General features: G+C 35.6%; 1 pseudogene; it reads left to right on the top strand.

The window, feature by feature from the left end:
- The first annotated feature begins 3,025 nt into the window (after positions 1-3,025).
- LOC149178288 (NAC domain-containing protein 92 pseudogene) lies at positions 3,026-4,704 on the top strand (annotated as a pseudogene).
- The last annotated feature ends 2,084 nt before the right edge of the window (positions 4,705-6,788 follow it).

Here is a 6,788-nt window from a genome sequence, read left to right as displayed (position 1 = left end):
TCTTAATTTTACACTCAAATTAAATGTTGAGATTTATCCCATGGAATACTCTAAAATATTCATAGTAGTATGCACAAATTAAATGTTGAGATTTAACTCCAAAGTAGTTATGATATTTTCTCCCTTTTAATTAAATTGATTAATTAAAAAAATTATGAGTTATAGTTTTTTAGGCATGTGGTATTGACAATCCATGGTATTGTAACAAAGTCTATTTATATAATAAAAAGCTTCATGATAAGGTGGACATAAATCTCAAGGTGAAGAATCTTGTTATATGTTTTTTAAATGTATATATGTTTAACTTACATATTAGTTATTTTTATTAATAATACTAATATAATAAGAGTAATTTGATTATTTTTTATGAATTTTTATTTTTATTTTGACAATGTGATATTATCATAAATTAAGTGTTTTGATGCTTATTATGAATTGGTAGTTATAGTTATTTATCAACATTTAATTTATATGGGGACATTAGTAAAAAAAATAAAAAAATAAAAAAATAGTAATAACAAGAAAATATAATCTTGACAAAAAATAATGTACTTTAGTTTCCACTTTAATTTTGTATCAAATTAATATACAAAGATGATGGAACTAAAATTTTTCAATAGAAGATTTGTAATTCCTTCAGTACTTAATATGTAGCTCAAATATGATATGTAACAGTAATATAATTGATAGCACATGATATGTAATTTATTTTATGCCCAATTGACGTGTTATTTAAAATGAGAGTATATAATAAAAAAACAAAAAATAAAAAATTGAGAGTCAACCATAAACGAAATATAATTTATTTCATTCTTAACATGGAGTTGATATATAACATTTAATAATATTAATAAAAAATAAAAAATTATTTTAATAATAAGAGTTTTCCAATTCAAGATATCAGGAAAAATTGTATTACTTCAATATTTAGTATGGACTCCACTTGTAGCATTAAAAAAATATTAATAACAAAAATAATTTAGTGTATACATACATACATATAGAGAGTCAAATAAATAGATATGTGACATCTAAAAAAATATATTATTAATAAAAATTATGAGAGAGAGAGAGATTATATCCCATGATAATTTAGTGTATACGTACATACATATAGAGAGACAAAGAAATAGATATGTAACATTTAAAAAAAATATTATTGATAAAAATAATTCTCTCTCTCTCTCTCTCTCTATATATATATATATATATATATAGAGAGAGAGAGAGAGAGAGAGAGAGAGAGAGAAATGCAAATTATATCCTATGATAATTTAGTGTATACATACACACATATAGAGAGACAAATAAATAGATAAGTAACACACACACATATATAATGAAAGAGAGATTATATACTATGATAATTTAGTGTATACATACATATATAGAGAGACAAAGAAATAGATATGTAACATTTGAAAAAGTTATTATTAATAAAAATAATTTATATATAGAGAGAGAGAGAAAGAAAGACATATTATATTCTATGATAATTTAGTGTATACATACATACATTTGGAGAGACAAATAAATAGATATGTAACATTTTAAAAAAGACATACATATAGAGAGACAAATAAATAAGTATGTAACGTTTAAAAAATATATATTATTAATAAAAATAATTCACTCTATTTATATATATTAAGATATATATGGAGAAAAGCAAGCGAATTATATTTTATGGATCTTTGTTTGCTATAAAAAAACATATATTAATATTTAAATATGAAGAATGTGAATCATAAATAAAATATTTTAATAATAGACATGTATTTATGTATATATTATATAAAACAAGTAAAAATAAATAATTACTTATAATTAAAACTTATTTGTTATTAATATGCCTCTTAAAATTAACATAAATTTATGTTAACTCTAAATCTACTTAAAAGTTAGAAAAATCAAAATCTAAACACAAATAAATTTTACATTCATATATATATTAACTTTTTTTTATCAAAAATTAAAATGAATAAAAAATAATAGATATTTGACACTCAAATTTACACATATATACACAAACATATGTATATACATTATTTTAAAAACAGCAAAATATAATGCGTGAAAAGATCCTAAAGAAGGAAGCGGTTACTTACCACAAAGTAACAGATCTAAAAGATCAAAAAAAATTTGCAGGCCAATGTTTCGACAAGCTTCTAAATGATCGGATGCATAACTAATTAGATGACATAACATCACATCACGAGCGACTTTGGTTCGTCTTCTCGCATTGGTCAGAGGCTACGATTGTTTGATTGCTCCATTTTGATTGATTCCATGCCTCGTTGTTGCACTCCCCAACATTGGTTAGGGTCAATAGTCTTCCTATTAAAGAGTTGCTAAAGGACAGGTTGACCTTAAAATAATACAAGCATGGTTCACACTCCACACAACTAGATGATTCCTTGATTGCTCCATTTTTCAATGGTTCGAGATTCCATGCCTCGTTGTTGCACTCCCGAACATTGGTTAGGGCCAATAGTCTTCCTATTAAAGAGTTGCTAAAGGACAGGTTGACCTTAAAATAATACAAGCATGTTCCACACTCCACACAAATAGATTACATCATCGAAGGCAGTAGGTCAAGATTTCGGATTATTTTGTTGGAATTGTTATTTTACCAGGGGCTACATGATCTTAAATATGTTGTCATACATTGTTCGAGGCTTCTGCTTGAAGCGATTTATGGGTAGCAACTGTAATTCCTGTTTATGTTGGCTTTCGTGGCCGCAGTTTTTGTTCTCTTCTTCCCTTTATACATGAAGTGATAATGGTTGATATCTCTATGACAGCGAGGTTTATTGGGCTGTTATCATCACATATTTGGTAATACGTCTGAGTACTGAATCCAATCTCCTTTCAATTCCCCAGGGTAGTAGTGCATTACAGAGGAATTTCTATGAATCTATAATCAAAGATTTGGAATGAGAGTGAGAGAGGCCATCAATAAGAACAGTTCCGTACTGCTCCTGCCTGGATAGAATATTATATTATAAGAGATATTCAGTTTGCAATGCAGTCGACCCTGAACCAGATGAGTAATGGACACGAGGATGACGAACACAGCCAGCTGCCCCCGGGGTTTAGGTTTCATCCTACTGATGAGGAACTGGTTACCTACTATCTCACAAAGAAGATTTCGGACAGCACCTTCTCCAGTTGTGCAGTTAGAGAGGCCAACTTGAACAAGTGTGAGCCTTGGGATCTACCAGGCATATATAACTGACTTATCCCCATTATATAATTTTTTATCATGAACTAGTACATAGTTTTAATAGCATAATTTGTTTTAAGGTTTTATTTGGTTAGAGGCAAAGCCGAAATTATATTTGAAGAATTCTGCTCTCACAACTCATGATAATATATATGCAGAAAAAGCTACAATTGGTGAGAAGGAATGGTACTTTTTCAGCCTTAGGGACCGCAAGTATCCCAGAGGCCTTCGCACCAATAGAGCCACAGAGACTGGATACTGGAAAACAACAGGCAAGGATCGAGAGGTGTTCAGTTCACGATCATCTGCACTGGTTGGAATGAAGAGGACGCTGGTTTTCTACAAGGGCAGAGCTCCCAAAGCGGAGAGAACCAACTGGGTCATGCATGAGTACCGTGTTCAAGGCAAATTATCCTGTCATTCCCTCCCCAAAAACTCCAAGGTATCTTGATACAATTTAGTAACAATATATATGTTCATATAGCTCTGGATTTTTAAACAGTGTGATTTGCAAAAACTGACAGTCTAAACCCGAATAAGTGTTTTCACATCGATAAATAATAGTACGTTTAGGTTTAAGATTTTTTTATAATTTTATTGGCATTACAAATACACCGGATCTTTCCCACGGGAGCTGTAAAAAAATTTCCTGGTGCAACAAAAGATAAAATTGAGCCCAAACAACTAAACTATGATCTCTGATATGTATATGTTTGGACTTGGTGCAGGCTGACTGGGTGGTGTGCAAAATTTTTAAGAAGAATGCTGTGGTGAAGAGGAGTTCCATAGGGCTGATGAGCAGTCCATCCTTCCCTTCACTCTTGGAGTGCCCTCGCAACACAACTGCAGAGAATGATCAGAACACAAGATCTTCTGAAAGCCAAGCCGGCGCTTCTGCAAATGTTCCTGATGAGTCCTGCTTCTCCATACCGATGGAACCTAAGGCTAATTTAACGGGACACTATCTTCATCAGATTCAAAGTGGCAGCAACTCCAAATATCTTTTTTCTTCTGATGAAGTATCTGAACTGGATAGACTCAAGGGGGATTCTTCATATATGCACAATCTCATGGTAAATGATCAGAAGATTAATATGAATGAGATCCCTACAACTGCACTTTTCTCTGTTTCAAATAGCAGACGGGATCAAATTAGCGCAAAACTGGACCAGCAACCGGGGATTCAACAGCTGCCAGGTTTACAGCCCTCTATAGTATGCGATCCACATATGCCTCTAAGCTCTAATTATTCAAACCTGGGATTTCCCACATATGCATATTTTTCTGCTCTGCACTCTGCAGGAATTCCAGTGGAGCCATTTTCTAGCTCTACTTTATATCGTAAAACATTAAGCAACGACAGTAGTATCGGAGCTACGTGTTTGAGTTCATATATTAATCATGAAATGACTTCTGTTGTCTGTAATGGATTCGATAGATCAGAGAGCATTAATTTTAACGACCCTCGCATTGTATGATGAGCTGCTTTCTGCACAATGCGACATCAAGAGGGCAGAACTCGAGGGAGATTGCGTTGAACAAAGATATGCTTTTAGGAGATACTGTAGGGCGAGCGAGAATTTCGAAGCATCGAATCAGTCATTTAAGGGGAACACATTTTGTGGGTTGTGGGTTGGGGTATGAGAAACCCTGATTCTTTAAGGGGGAGAGAGAGGTGTTTTGCACATCAGATGATGTTTATGAATTTTGAGGCAACCTTGACGCGAAATCTAGCAAGATGTTCACCTTAACCTTCCTATATGTGCTTTGGAAAGCAAGCTCTTGTATGTAATTTTGTGTAATAAGGTTATCGAATCATTACCGTAGGACCAGATCCCAATCAACCATTACACGTCATTATTGTTGTTATTTTAATTTAAAAAATAATTAATAATTATTTTTTTAATATTTGTTAATGTTCGGTGAAATGTTAATGATCACAATATTTGTAATGATCAATTGCCTTTAACGATGACATTGCAAGTCAAAATCCATTATATAGTTTTTGATATTGGGGAAAAGTAAAATATTAGTTTTGGTTGATTGATTTTGTAAATATTTAATAATATGTATTTTTTATAATGTATTAGTTTATATAAGTTTTTTAAAATGTTTATTATTATTAATATTAATTTATCTAGAATAGTGGGATTCTGGAGGGGGAAATAGATCCGGAAGAGAGCGATGGCGAACCCTAGATCCTCCGCCCCAGTGCCCTCGGCCGCCAACAGCTCTCGGCATGCTCTGCGTGAGCAGGGGTTTGAGAGCTCTAAGCTAAGACCTGAGGGTTATCTATCAGAAGCAGAACAACAGCATGACTTAGCCATATTCACCGGCTTGAATCCCAGCACCAACGCCTCCATGCCTCATGCCGCCGCAGGGTTTGAGATTGTTCGGGCTGCGATGGGGACGGAGAGATCAAAGGGCTTTCTCTCAAATGCAGACATACGAGAATCCCAAGCCATCATCACGGGTGTTGCAGATCTAAAGGAACCCGCAAACCTCTTCGCCGAATGCACCCGGAAAGCCTGGATCCGGCCCCCTGTCTCCACGACGCGCCTATGCAGGCCCCTTTGGATGGATGCAGCAGCGAACAAGATAGATCGTGCAGATCCCTTGGCCTGTCCTCTGTCCAGAGCTTCCAGAAAGGAGGGAATGGCGTCTATCAGAAGCACGCAGCCCTTGCCATCCAGACAACTGCGGGATCCGAAAATTCATCAAGGCATTTGCCTGTCCTCTCCACAGATCGATCGGGGAAAAAGGCTTTCAGAAACCCCCTCTTCCTTCCAGATTCATATCAGGCTTCTTTCGGGCAAAACTATGCTTCAATGGGTCTGCCAGACGGATCTAGTGCGGAATCTCAAGCATGCATTGGACATCAAACTGGGGATCCCGGCTGCAGCTCAGAGGCTTCTCTTCGAAGGTAAACATCTTGAGGATCTCTTCCCTATTTCTTCTTATGGCATTGTGAAAGATGCATCTGTTATCTTAACCCTTCGGCTTCGAGGGGGAGCTGTGGGAGAGCCTTCTACAGCTAAGGCTTTTTCGTATAAAGATGTTGTCCATGCCAAACAGACTGAAAAGACAGATCCACCAAGGCAGTATTCACCCAAGCCTTTTTTGGTTGACAAAGTGGAGGAAGTCCCCTCAGTTGAGATCTCTTACCCTGATCTTGAAGACGACACCCAGAAATTTGCTGAGAGAGCCATCATCTGCAGATTCAATGGGCTCTGGCCGCGCTCACAGGATCTGCATGACTGGATCAAAAAAAACTGGACTGACCGTTGCAAGGTTTATTTCTGTGCAAAAGGATATTTCATAGTGCTGTTTGACGACCTCGAGCATTGCTACAAAGCCCTCGACGACGGACCTTGGTTCATGGAAGAAGCTGGCCTCTTCCTCACTCCATGGTTTCCCGACTTTGACCCAGCCACAGCAGTCATCACCAAAGCCCCGGTATGGATCAGACTTCCAAATCTCCCTGTTCACCTGTGGCGTACAGAAGTATACAGGCAAATCGGCAATACCTTGGGCAGCTTTCTCGCGGGAGACTATCAGAGAG

The sequence above is a fragment of the Pinus tabuliformis genome, chromosome 4_1, assembly GCF_031772625.1.
Source record: "Pinus tabuliformis cultivar Carrire ecotype Pingquan chromosome 4_1, CPIR1, whole genome shotgun sequence".
NCBI classification, from domain to species: domain Eukaryota; kingdom Viridiplantae; phylum Streptophyta; class Pinopsida; order Pinales; family Pinaceae; genus Pinus; species Pinus tabuliformis.
The sequence above is the reverse complement of the archived record's forward strand: the minus strand, read 5'-3'. Positions and strand labels throughout refer to the sequence as shown.